The following is a 10,659-nucleotide window of genomic DNA, read 5'->3' on the forward strand; positions in this document are numbered from 1 at the left end:
TGTCGCCAAAAAGCAGACAATCCTTTTTTTTTTTTTTTACTCTGCTGTCTCTAATGCACTTATGAGCTCTTGAGCAATTAGCCACCAAAATGGTGGTTTTGGACTTTCGAAAATTTTGATGCACTTCGGGAATGTCACTTTTCAATCGATAGGACAAATGATTAATCGATGGAACACGATTTGTTTGATATTCCACGTGCTGTGTGTATGCCTTGAAGCTAAAAAGTCGGATTGAAAAATAATTATAAAATGATCAGGAATGGCAATTAGTAAAACTTATTTTCTAGTCGCGAGACTTGTTTGGCACGTTTTTAGAATTTTTAGCAGATCTAATTATTTAGTTCGTATAGTTAAATCAGTTCAATCAGTCAATTTTTATTGATTACGAGTTCATTAGTTTTACAAAGTATCTATATTCAAGAAAAAGCAAACAAACTTGGATGCGTTCTTATATTGGGATGTAATTTCGGAAACATATTCCAATGCAAGAAATAGTGCATGTGGGACCATAATATAATTCAAATTTGCTGCGACCTTAATATGGGGCTAAAATGGACCATAAAATAGTAATTTTTATATTAAGAACATCATGGTATTATACTTGTACTTGACTGGAAATGTAGTTTTAATTAAAACTTTATAAAGGTTTATTATTAAGGTGATTTCTAACTTATTCTGATTCTAACTGATTTCTTCTGAATTAGGGTGATTTCTGAAGTGTTAGAATAATTTTTTGGGTATGAAAAAAGAAAATTTCATTGTGGTTTTTAATGAAGTTGAAAAATATTGCTGAAGCGGGTATTTTCAGTGCGACGTATGGAAAAGAATTATTTATTTTTTCAGGGAAAATTTTCGTAACTGCTGGTCGCAAAAAGTCAGATATATATCCTATATATATAAAATATAGATATATATATAAAAGTCTATATAAACACAATTTCATGGCTTTACAATAAAGTGAAATAAGGAATTATTGATTTAATTTTTATTTTTCTGAAATCTCAACTCGAAGAATACTAAGATTTAAATTTGAAGCTCTACTCGTTGGTTGGAAACCCCTTCACCATATAATAACAATTCTCTTAACCAAGAATAATGATAATAAAAATACAACACATCGTACGAAAATACTTCACGGCAGAATTGAACTACTTTGCCGAGCAAAGCATATCATTATATACCAGAGAGAAGGGAAATTTCTTAATATATTTTTATCCCTCTTTATTTAATTTTAACAAATAAATTGGTTGCAGGTATTTACTTTGTTTGGCTATACCGTTCAAAACATGTAAAACATATGGCCATCATCCAATTAAAATTTGAAAATACAAGTTTGCCAGCTACTACGCGCTTTGAAAAATATTTTATAGAGTGGTAGCTAATAAAAATTAAAGCCTTCAGAATTGCAGAGATGCCAACTTGCTCAGCTTTTTTAAAAAAAATATCTTCTAGCATACCTGCCAACTTTTAATCCCTTCCATTATCATTTTTCCCAGTGGTATTACATACAGTAAGGTAAAATATATTGATTTGGCAAACATTGTAGTAGCCATAAATAATCAAGCCGTTTGCTTGTGAAATAATAAAACAATGAAAAAATTCAATATGACAAATTGACGTTTTTACATAACATTAGAAATAATGATTGTAGACTTAAATTAAAAATAAAGATAAAGCATGATTTGATATGTACAATAATTGATTTTTGAGAAATGAAAGACATAATTGATGAATTCCTAAACAGCAATTATGTAACGAGATGGTCTTCTTTATGTATATTTAAATGAAGTGGTAATTAAAAATATACTAAATCAAATTTTTTAAAATAGAAATCAAGCATGAAGGTAAATTTTTGCTACCGCATTAAATGCAAAAAATTACTCCCCCCCCCAAAAAAAAAAAAAANGCTCGAATTTGGTTTTCAAAGTAGGACCAGGGGTGAAAGCGAGACGGAAAAGAGGAAAGGCTGGTAGTAAAACCATTTCAGTTATAGCTAGTTTTGGGGAAGAGTTTACTTATTCTTTTTTTAAATTTTTCAACAATATCTACTTTATCTTGGAAAAGAAGCAGTTTTATATATATATGCCAGAATTATAAAAGAAATCTTGATAGTTACAGATATTTAATTTTTTTCGAAAAAAATGCTGGAATGAAATGTTTTACGTACCAGGTTTTTCTCTTTTCCGTCTTGCTATATAAGGGCTTTCACCCATGCTCCCAGCTACTAAGCGCTTTGCAAAATATTTTATACAGTGGTAGCCTATAAAAACTAAGGCTTTTAGAATTGCAGAGATGTCAAGTTGCTCCGCTTTGTAAAAAAAATATCTTCTAGTGGTAGTGAAATCTAAGTTATTTTTGTGAAGTATTTTTCATTTTAAGCAAATTTTGCAAACCACTACACATCAAAATCTTAAAGCATCAATGTAAATACCACTTTTTGCAGTTACCACGTGGTGACACTTTTAAAAAATGGAGGTAATTATCCTTTTATTACAATTTCACTATTTAATTCGCTACCAAATTGTGAAAACTTCTGCAAAAAGGGGGGCAGTTGGGGTCCCTGGAATTGTTGGTAGTTTTGGCAATTTTTCAAAAGCTAATACCTGCTAACTTTTAAATGCTCATCGATAAAAGTTTTCTTCCGGTGGTAGTAAAATAGATATGAAAATGATATTGTGGGCAAATACTTAATTCACCTTTTGCGAACTCCGAAACAACAATTACGTAACTAGACGGTCCTCTTTATGTATATTTAAATGTGTAATGGGAATTAAAAATATATTAGTTCAAATTTTTTTAATCAGAAATAAAGCATGAATGCAAATTTTTGTTACCACATTAATTGCAAAAAATTACTTCCCCCCCCCCCCAAAAAAAAAATTCTTTAATTGCATAATCTGTTTTAAAAATACAAAAACTTTCTTTCGAAGCTTTTACTTTCATTCATAAATAAGAGTATTAAGTAATTTTTTGTTTCTATCCAAACATTGCTACCGAGAGTAGTTATGTCATGTTGTTACGAAACTTTCTTTACGATACCCCGTTTCACTTTTTAATAGTCTCAAAATCTTTTCAGCGGCTTTTCATTCTGTAAAGACTTTTAAAACTATCCCCATTTTTTCCCTTTACGAACCTGGTTGCATTCGAGTCACGTGTGGCGATCGCCATTAAGCGATTGGTTCGCGAGCCGGTCACGTGCGCACTAATGAGAGGGTTCCTTCGGTCGTTCGTCGCGTGCCCCTTTCTGGATTCTTTAATTCCCTCATAACTTCTTTTTTTTTTATTTCTGCTTTTTTTTCTGAGAAGTTTTCTTTCTTTTAATGTTTATGTGTCGTTCACTTTTTGAACAAGATCTTGACCTGATTCCTTAACCTTTACTCTAACGAAGGAGATTTGGATATTTTTGGAAATTTGAGAAGAATTATTTTTTGTTGGTTCTTAGGAATTATTATTTCTGTAGATCAAATTTTGTTGATTCCAAATTTATCTTTTACTCAAATTTTTCTTCTTTTAGAGGTTATGTAAGATAATCACTAATGAAATAACTATGAATAACTAATGAATATAGTAACTAATAAATATAATAACTAATAAATAACTGATAATAACTTAATAATCTAACAACTAATGAATAACTAATAAAATAACTTAATAATCTAATAACTTGGGAATAACTAAAAAATAATTTTCTAATAACTAATGAAATAACATAATAATTTAATAACTAATGAAATAATCTAATAACTAATGAATAACTTAATAATCTAATAACTAATGAAATAACTTAATAAGCAGCTTAATAATTAGTAAGCTGCTTTTTAAAACTAAATCTGCTAAAGAAGTTATTACATTTTATGCAACGAAAGCAAGTCTAAAGCTTATAAAATAATACGTAAGCATCTAAGGTAGTTAATAATTTTTTTATCTTCGCAACAAGCAGGCAGGTGTGTATACGCCATATCCTGTTAATACTTACGCAAGTCTCAAAATTCTCAATGGGGGTGGGGGAATCCATTTTTATTGGCAAAAATTAAAATAAAAAATCCTCCAAAGAATTTTATTTTTACGAAAACAAAAAAGGAAAGAAAAAAGCGTAATTCAGGGTGAGTAATTCAGGTGAGTTTGTGATTTGGTTATTTTTGTTGGCAAGTTGAAATTAACTCAAAATTATCCGAAAAATATGCTTACGCAATTTTAAAACTGCTCTTATCGTTTTCATTTTAGAATCAAATTTTTTATGTTGATGATTATGAAAAAGGATTAGTTTTTCTTTCATAATATGAATTTCATAATTGTAAAGAATGAATAAGGACGTTTCAAAAGAAAAAGGACACATTTATTGCTTGATTTGATTTTTAAGAAATTGAAGACCTATTACTAAGAGAGAACGAAGTATGAATTCATTTGCATGAACTCTAGAAATGAATTAAAGAAAATGTTATAGGCCACCCATATTTAAAGAGATGAATTCTAAGCTGTTCTATTATTCTTTTGTCACACTAACTTACCCCTCAACTACTATTGTACAGATTTTAAAGCCTGGTAATTGAGCAGGGGTCAAAGCGAGACGGAAAATAAGGAAAAGCTGCAAGTAATACTAAAAAAACTTAAATACTACATTTCCAAAAAACTTTTAATTGTTACATAAAATAATAAATTATAAAATATTATTTTTGCACGAAAATTATTTGAAGGTAAATAAGTCAGGATAAAAATAAAAAAATCGATGCAATCAAAAAATTTCGAGACGTAGGCAAAATGCGTAAAAAGTTGAAATTAACGTTAAGGATTCCAGTTTTCTACCGTTTGCTGACCGCTGACAAATTTAGACCATAATTTCCAAATTCTGGCTGCCTTTAAATTTCAATAGTCAAGAATTCAAATTCGTCATTAAAAAAGTTTGTTTATTCATGTATGATTTCGTAATTTACTTAATAGTTAACACTAATCAATTAGCATGTTTGAGGTTAATCTTTGAACCATTAAGATTGATAATTGGCAAATAAAATCTTTTGCTCATTTCATTGTGCAACATAAACACTATCTTACATATCTTTAAATACAGACTAACTTAAATATTTTTAAATACATATTGATTATGATTAAAAAATATTTTTAAATGCATATTTTGACCACCCAATATGGTTATTTATACAAATTGTAACACTGCTCCGAGGTTATCGGAATGGGACATCTTTAAAATAATGATTTTGATCATTCGGACTACTGTCTGTTTGGAAAAAAACGCTAAAAAAATTACTCTTCAAAATTCGCGATAATATTCCAAAACTAGTATCTTTTGCTCACTTTATTATTCAACATGAATTATTGGACACACTGTCTTACATATATCTTCGAATTCACATTGATTATGAATTAAATATATTTTTAAATGCATATTTTGACCACCAAATATGGTTATTTATACAAATTTTAGCACTGCTCTGACGTTATCAGAATGGAACATCTTTAAAATAATGATTTTGATCATTCGGACTACTGTTTGGAATAAAACGTTACAAAAATTATTCTTCAAAATTCGTGGTAATATTCCAAAACTGGTAATCTTTTGTTCACTTTATTTTGCACCATAAATTATTACACACATTGTCTCACATATATCTTTGAATATGTATTGATTATGATTTAAATATATTTTTAAATGCATATTTTATCCATCTAATATTTATTATTTAAACAAATTTTAGCACTACTCCGAGGTTATCGGAATGGAACATCTTTAAAATAATGATTTTGATCATTCGGATTACTGTCTGTTTGGAATAAAACAGTAAAAAAAAATAACTCCTTAAAATTCGTGGTAATAATCTGAAACTGGTCTTATCAACCCTATTCTTTTTCTTCGAGCCCCAAATGACACTGATCCATCCTTCACTCTTCAAGAAATTGTACCACCAAGAAATAGGCAGTACCTTTAACATGGAATACCTGACTAATATCAGTTTTCAAGTTGAAATATTCGTCGCCAAAACTATCCATTAACTCAGGGAATAAACGATTTGGCTACTGAAATTATTCTACCGAGCCTCCGGGTTCCCCAAGGTCAGGATGCACTAGGAAATCTCAACTAAAAATATATCTAGTTCTTTTTTAAATGGTCTCTTCTTTTTAGGAGGATTCATCAGTTCTTGGAGCAATATAAGATCTGTAATTAGGGAAGATTTTTGCTCTTTTTCTGCTTTCGGAAAAATCGCCGTGTGTAATTATTCTGTTTGAAAAAATAAAGAAAATCTAATTCAAAATCAGCTCCTGTAACTTCACCCTCTGCTTTTTTTTTATGTGGATTGTAATAGTTCTAATCAAATATTATTGAGGAAAATAGAAGAGAAATCTTGGAGGAAAGAAAAAAAACATTCTAACTTTAGGATTTGTGGCACTCTCAAGCCGGCGTAGCAGTGTCTTCTTAAATATAAAGAAACGGTAGGAGAATTACTACATCTTAAATAGATTTTTTGGTGAAATAAGATATTTTAACTACCTGGCCATGTTAAAAGAATTTAAAATATTATCAAAATTGAAACATATTTAACACGTTGAACGCCACGCTAATTTTACATTTCTTGCCCATTACGCCACGGTCAATAACTACAAACTAAAATTGCAATTATCAGGCGGATTTTGCTATTTTTTTAGGGGATTTATCATGACATATCTGACGAAAGTGGTGGATTATATAAGCCTATGAATTATGTAGAAATAGCGATGGATAAAAATCTGCTAAATTGAATTTATTAAAATAAGAATCGCAATAATTAAGTAAATTTTGAATAAATTTTCAGCAATTCCATAAAAGAGAGTAAATTTTATAAGTCTATATCATGTTATACGCTGTCAGCCAGCTGTTTCTCGCGGCCTATGTGAAAGGTCAGGGTCAGCCACCGGTGGTTGACGCTGTCTAAATGTAATTTCAGTGTCACCCACCTGTGGTTAACGCGGCCTAAATGCAATTTCAGTGTCAGCCACCGGAGGTTGTTGCGGTCTAAATGTAATTTCAGTGTCAGCCACCGGTGGTTGACGCGGCCTAAATGCAATTTCAGTGTCAGCCACCGGTGGTTGTTGCGGTCTAAATGTAATTTCAGTGTCAGCCACCGGTGGTTGACGTGGGCTAAATGTAATTTCAGTGTCAGCCACCGGTGGCTGACGCTGTCTAAATGTAATTTCAGTGTCACCCACCTGTGGTTGACGCGGCCTAAATGCAATTTCAGTGTCACCCACCTATGGTTGACGCGGTCTAAATGTAATTTCAGTGTCAGCCACCGGTGGTTGACGCAGTCTAAATGTAATTAACAGTGTCAGCCACCGGTGGCTGACGCGGCCTAAATGGAAAGCCCAGTGTCAGCCACCGATGGCTGACGCGGCGCTCAATTATTTGTTACTTTTTACCATGGCAAATTGCCATTCTTTTTTCGCTACCTTAACATGTGCCATTATTTGTTGCATCTGTCTATTGTTTTTGCTTATGTTCTCATTACAGGATGAATGGGAAAAAGGTCATTTTTGGCCTCAGGAGCCCAGCTAGACCAGACCTGTGTCTCGCTATATATTCATACTGTACTTATTTTTAGATATTTTCAATCTATACATGTATGTTAGTGTTTTTTACTCTCAGTGTATCTAAATTTATTACTTTTATTCATGTATAACTTGATTTTTCTTCATAATGGCAAAGCGCCATAAACTCGCGCTCTACATTCCTCCCCCCCTTCCCCTTTTCATCAAATTTCGAGGTTGCCATTTTTGTTTTATTTAAATGCACGCACTTATTAAAAAAAAAAGAACTTTGATTATGCAGAGCTGCCAATTTGCTCCGCTTTGTAAAATAGTATTTTCTAGTTGCAACGAAATTCAAATTACTTTTAGTCATGTATTTTCACCACTTAATATCAAAATTATAAATAGATAAAATGCAACGTTAACGCATCAATCTGACTGGCAATTACTGTAAATATCTCTGTTCAAGCTTGTATTTTCTCTAATCATGGTAATATTCAAAATGTTTTTAACTAATTGTTGTAATTTCATGATGAATGGCATAGGGGCCGCTGGCCCAGTTATTTTTAAATAAAGTAAAGAAAGTAAGCATCAATCTAATGGTTACTGTAATAAAAAGTAGGCTTATCTATTTTTCTTTAACTAATTTTGCTATTTGATTTGCTACCACTATATTAAAACTATTCCAGAAAGCGAAGCATTTGGCATTATAGGATTATGTCACGCTATCTTTAAAGGATTGTGATGTTATATTATAATGCGCTTTTTTTTAATTATAGTGGTGTTGAAAAAAAGTAATTATTTACGACCTTTCCACATTTTAGACGTTATAAGCTTCGCACGGGTAAAATTTACACTATTTCTAAAATCTTCAAGCATGATCTTTACAATGGTGCCGACAGTTTTGCCATTTAAAATCTTCCATAAAATGTGTTTCAAATAATGTTTAGAAAATCTCTATGTGGGAATTCTGGTCCTAGAATATTAAACTGGAAAGGTAAAGCGGTGAGTTTTTAGAAATTATATGTTATATATATATTTAGGTCTTTCTTTATTGAATTTAATACGTCAGATTTCGCAAATCGATATTGTGTGTTTGTGTTTTTTTTTTTTTAAATTTTATATTAAACTTCATGTTTAAATAAAATATTTCTATACTTTTGTTTTTATTCAGTTAAATACATTGCTGGTTTGAAATAACGAAATATATAATCTTAATCTTCCCAATACAATTTCTTTTTTTTTTTAGAAGAGCTACAAAAAGAAGAAAGAAAAAAAAAACATTTTATTGGCAATTTCGTTGAATAATTCTGTAGATTTCGTAAAAAAACCCACACGTGTGATTTCCGGGCACTCATTTCCTAATCAATAGTAATAAAATTTATTCCCATATTTATTGCTGGAGCCGCTGATACCGCGGCAATAAAACATAATTTACGACTTGAAATAATAAGGAAGAAAAATGGTATTTTTGAGGTGAAAACACAGAACTATGAAAATTCTGCTTGAAAATGTGAACTCTAAATATGGGTCATAGCGCTGAATGTATTAGCAAATAGAAGGAACATAAAAAGTAATTACATATCCAATAAACATAAAATTCGAACAAAATTTCAAGATAGAGCGTTCGCGGTTGAAAGCATTTATCTATATTTTCGGAGAGAAATCTGTTGTTTCAAAATTATTGATGTCACCATTACAGTTGTAACTATTGCACTTCTTTTGTTTATCGGAAGCAATTAATTTTGAAACCGGCTCAACGGATATTTTTTTAAAATTTTTTACAGAAGCGAGTAAGATTTTGAATTCCGGATTGAAAGAAAGCACTTATATTTTCAAGGCGAAATCTGTTTTTTTACGAAATCTTTCATAGCTGTCACCAATACAATTGTAATCATTGCACTTTTTGAGTTTATCACAGATATTAAATTATAAAACTGACTCAACAGATATTTTAAAAAGTTTTACGACAATGTTTAAGTCTGTAGCCTTGTAATTTTAAATCCTACCCAGAAGACCACAAAGAGCTTTTTTTTTCAAAGATTTTATTTTACTGCATTGTTCAATTTTAAAGAATAAAAAGTTAGTGTTATAAAATGACGCACCACTTTCTTTAATGGCTGAGATTTCTATAATTTTATGCAACATTAACCAGCAAAATCAATCTGCATAATTTCTTAGAGGTTCCGGAATAAAAATAAAATAGTATAAGGCATTGATGTTTTCTAATTTTAAGCTCGCGTTCGCGTACCATGGCTAGAATAAGACTCTGAAAACTCCGCGAAAATCCTGGAAAACAAGGAGAAAAAAATGGGGGTCCCTGTCGCAGAGTAACTATGAAAAATAAATTAATTAAACAATAAATAAAAAATGCAGTAAGGATTTTCTTAACAGCAAAACAAAATTAGTTATTTTGTTGAATCTAACTTTTTTAACTTTTATTTAAAATTCTGCAATGGTTATGCAAAATAGAAATAACTTATTACTATTTATATTGTAATTTTTATTTATTTAAATTTAAAAGCTTATAATAATTATCTATGAAGCTAATTTGCGAGCAGTCGTGGCCGAGTGGTTAAGGCGATGGACTAGAAATCCATTGGGATCTTCCCGCGTAGGTTCGAATCCTACCGACTGCGGTAATATATTTTAATTTCCTCGTATTATTGTTTAATGTACAATTTTAATCAGGTTTTCAGCAACAGTTTATTTTTGCATAACTTAATTATATAAATATATTTGTATAGATGTATTTCTTTTTAAAAAATTTGGAGAACGTAGAAACTAAGTTGCACTGAATGTTTTTAAGAAAATTCCCGTAAAAACCATAAAGCGTGACATAATGATGTGTTAAGAATAGTTCAAGATTTACAGAGTCAACTTTTGATTTTCTTTTAAATTAAAACTTATGTATAATGTAACAGCTAAATTAATAGCAATAACGGATTGTTACTTAATCTTTTAAATCTTCCATTGAATTTTTCCAAGATGAATTCGTCGTGGTCATGTTCATTTGATTTCCTTTAAAATATTTTGTCTATCAGAAAATAAAATAATATCAAAGCCTCATTCACTGCTTCTTAAAATATAGCAAAAGAAAAAATAATAATTTAAAGACATAATTTGTAATTTTTAAATGAGCTTGAC

The 10,659-nt window shown here is 30.3% G+C and overlaps 1 non-coding gene across 1 annotated transcript; it reads left to right on the forward strand.

Moving 5' to 3' along the window:
- The first annotated feature begins 10,069 nt into the window (after nt 1-10,069).
- On the forward strand, nt 10,070-10,151 carry TRNAS-AGA (transfer RNA serine (anticodon AGA)). Its single transcript has one exon. It is a non-coding gene; the product is annotated as a tRNA-Ser (tRNA).
- The last annotated feature ends 508 nt before the right edge of the window (nt 10,152-10,659 follow it).

This window comes from Parasteatoda tepidariorum, chromosome 10, assembly GCF_043381705.1.
Source record: "Parasteatoda tepidariorum isolate YZ-2023 chromosome 10, CAS_Ptep_4.0, whole genome shotgun sequence".
NCBI classification, from domain to species: Eukaryota; Metazoa; Arthropoda; class Arachnida; order Araneae; family Theridiidae; genus Parasteatoda; species Parasteatoda tepidariorum.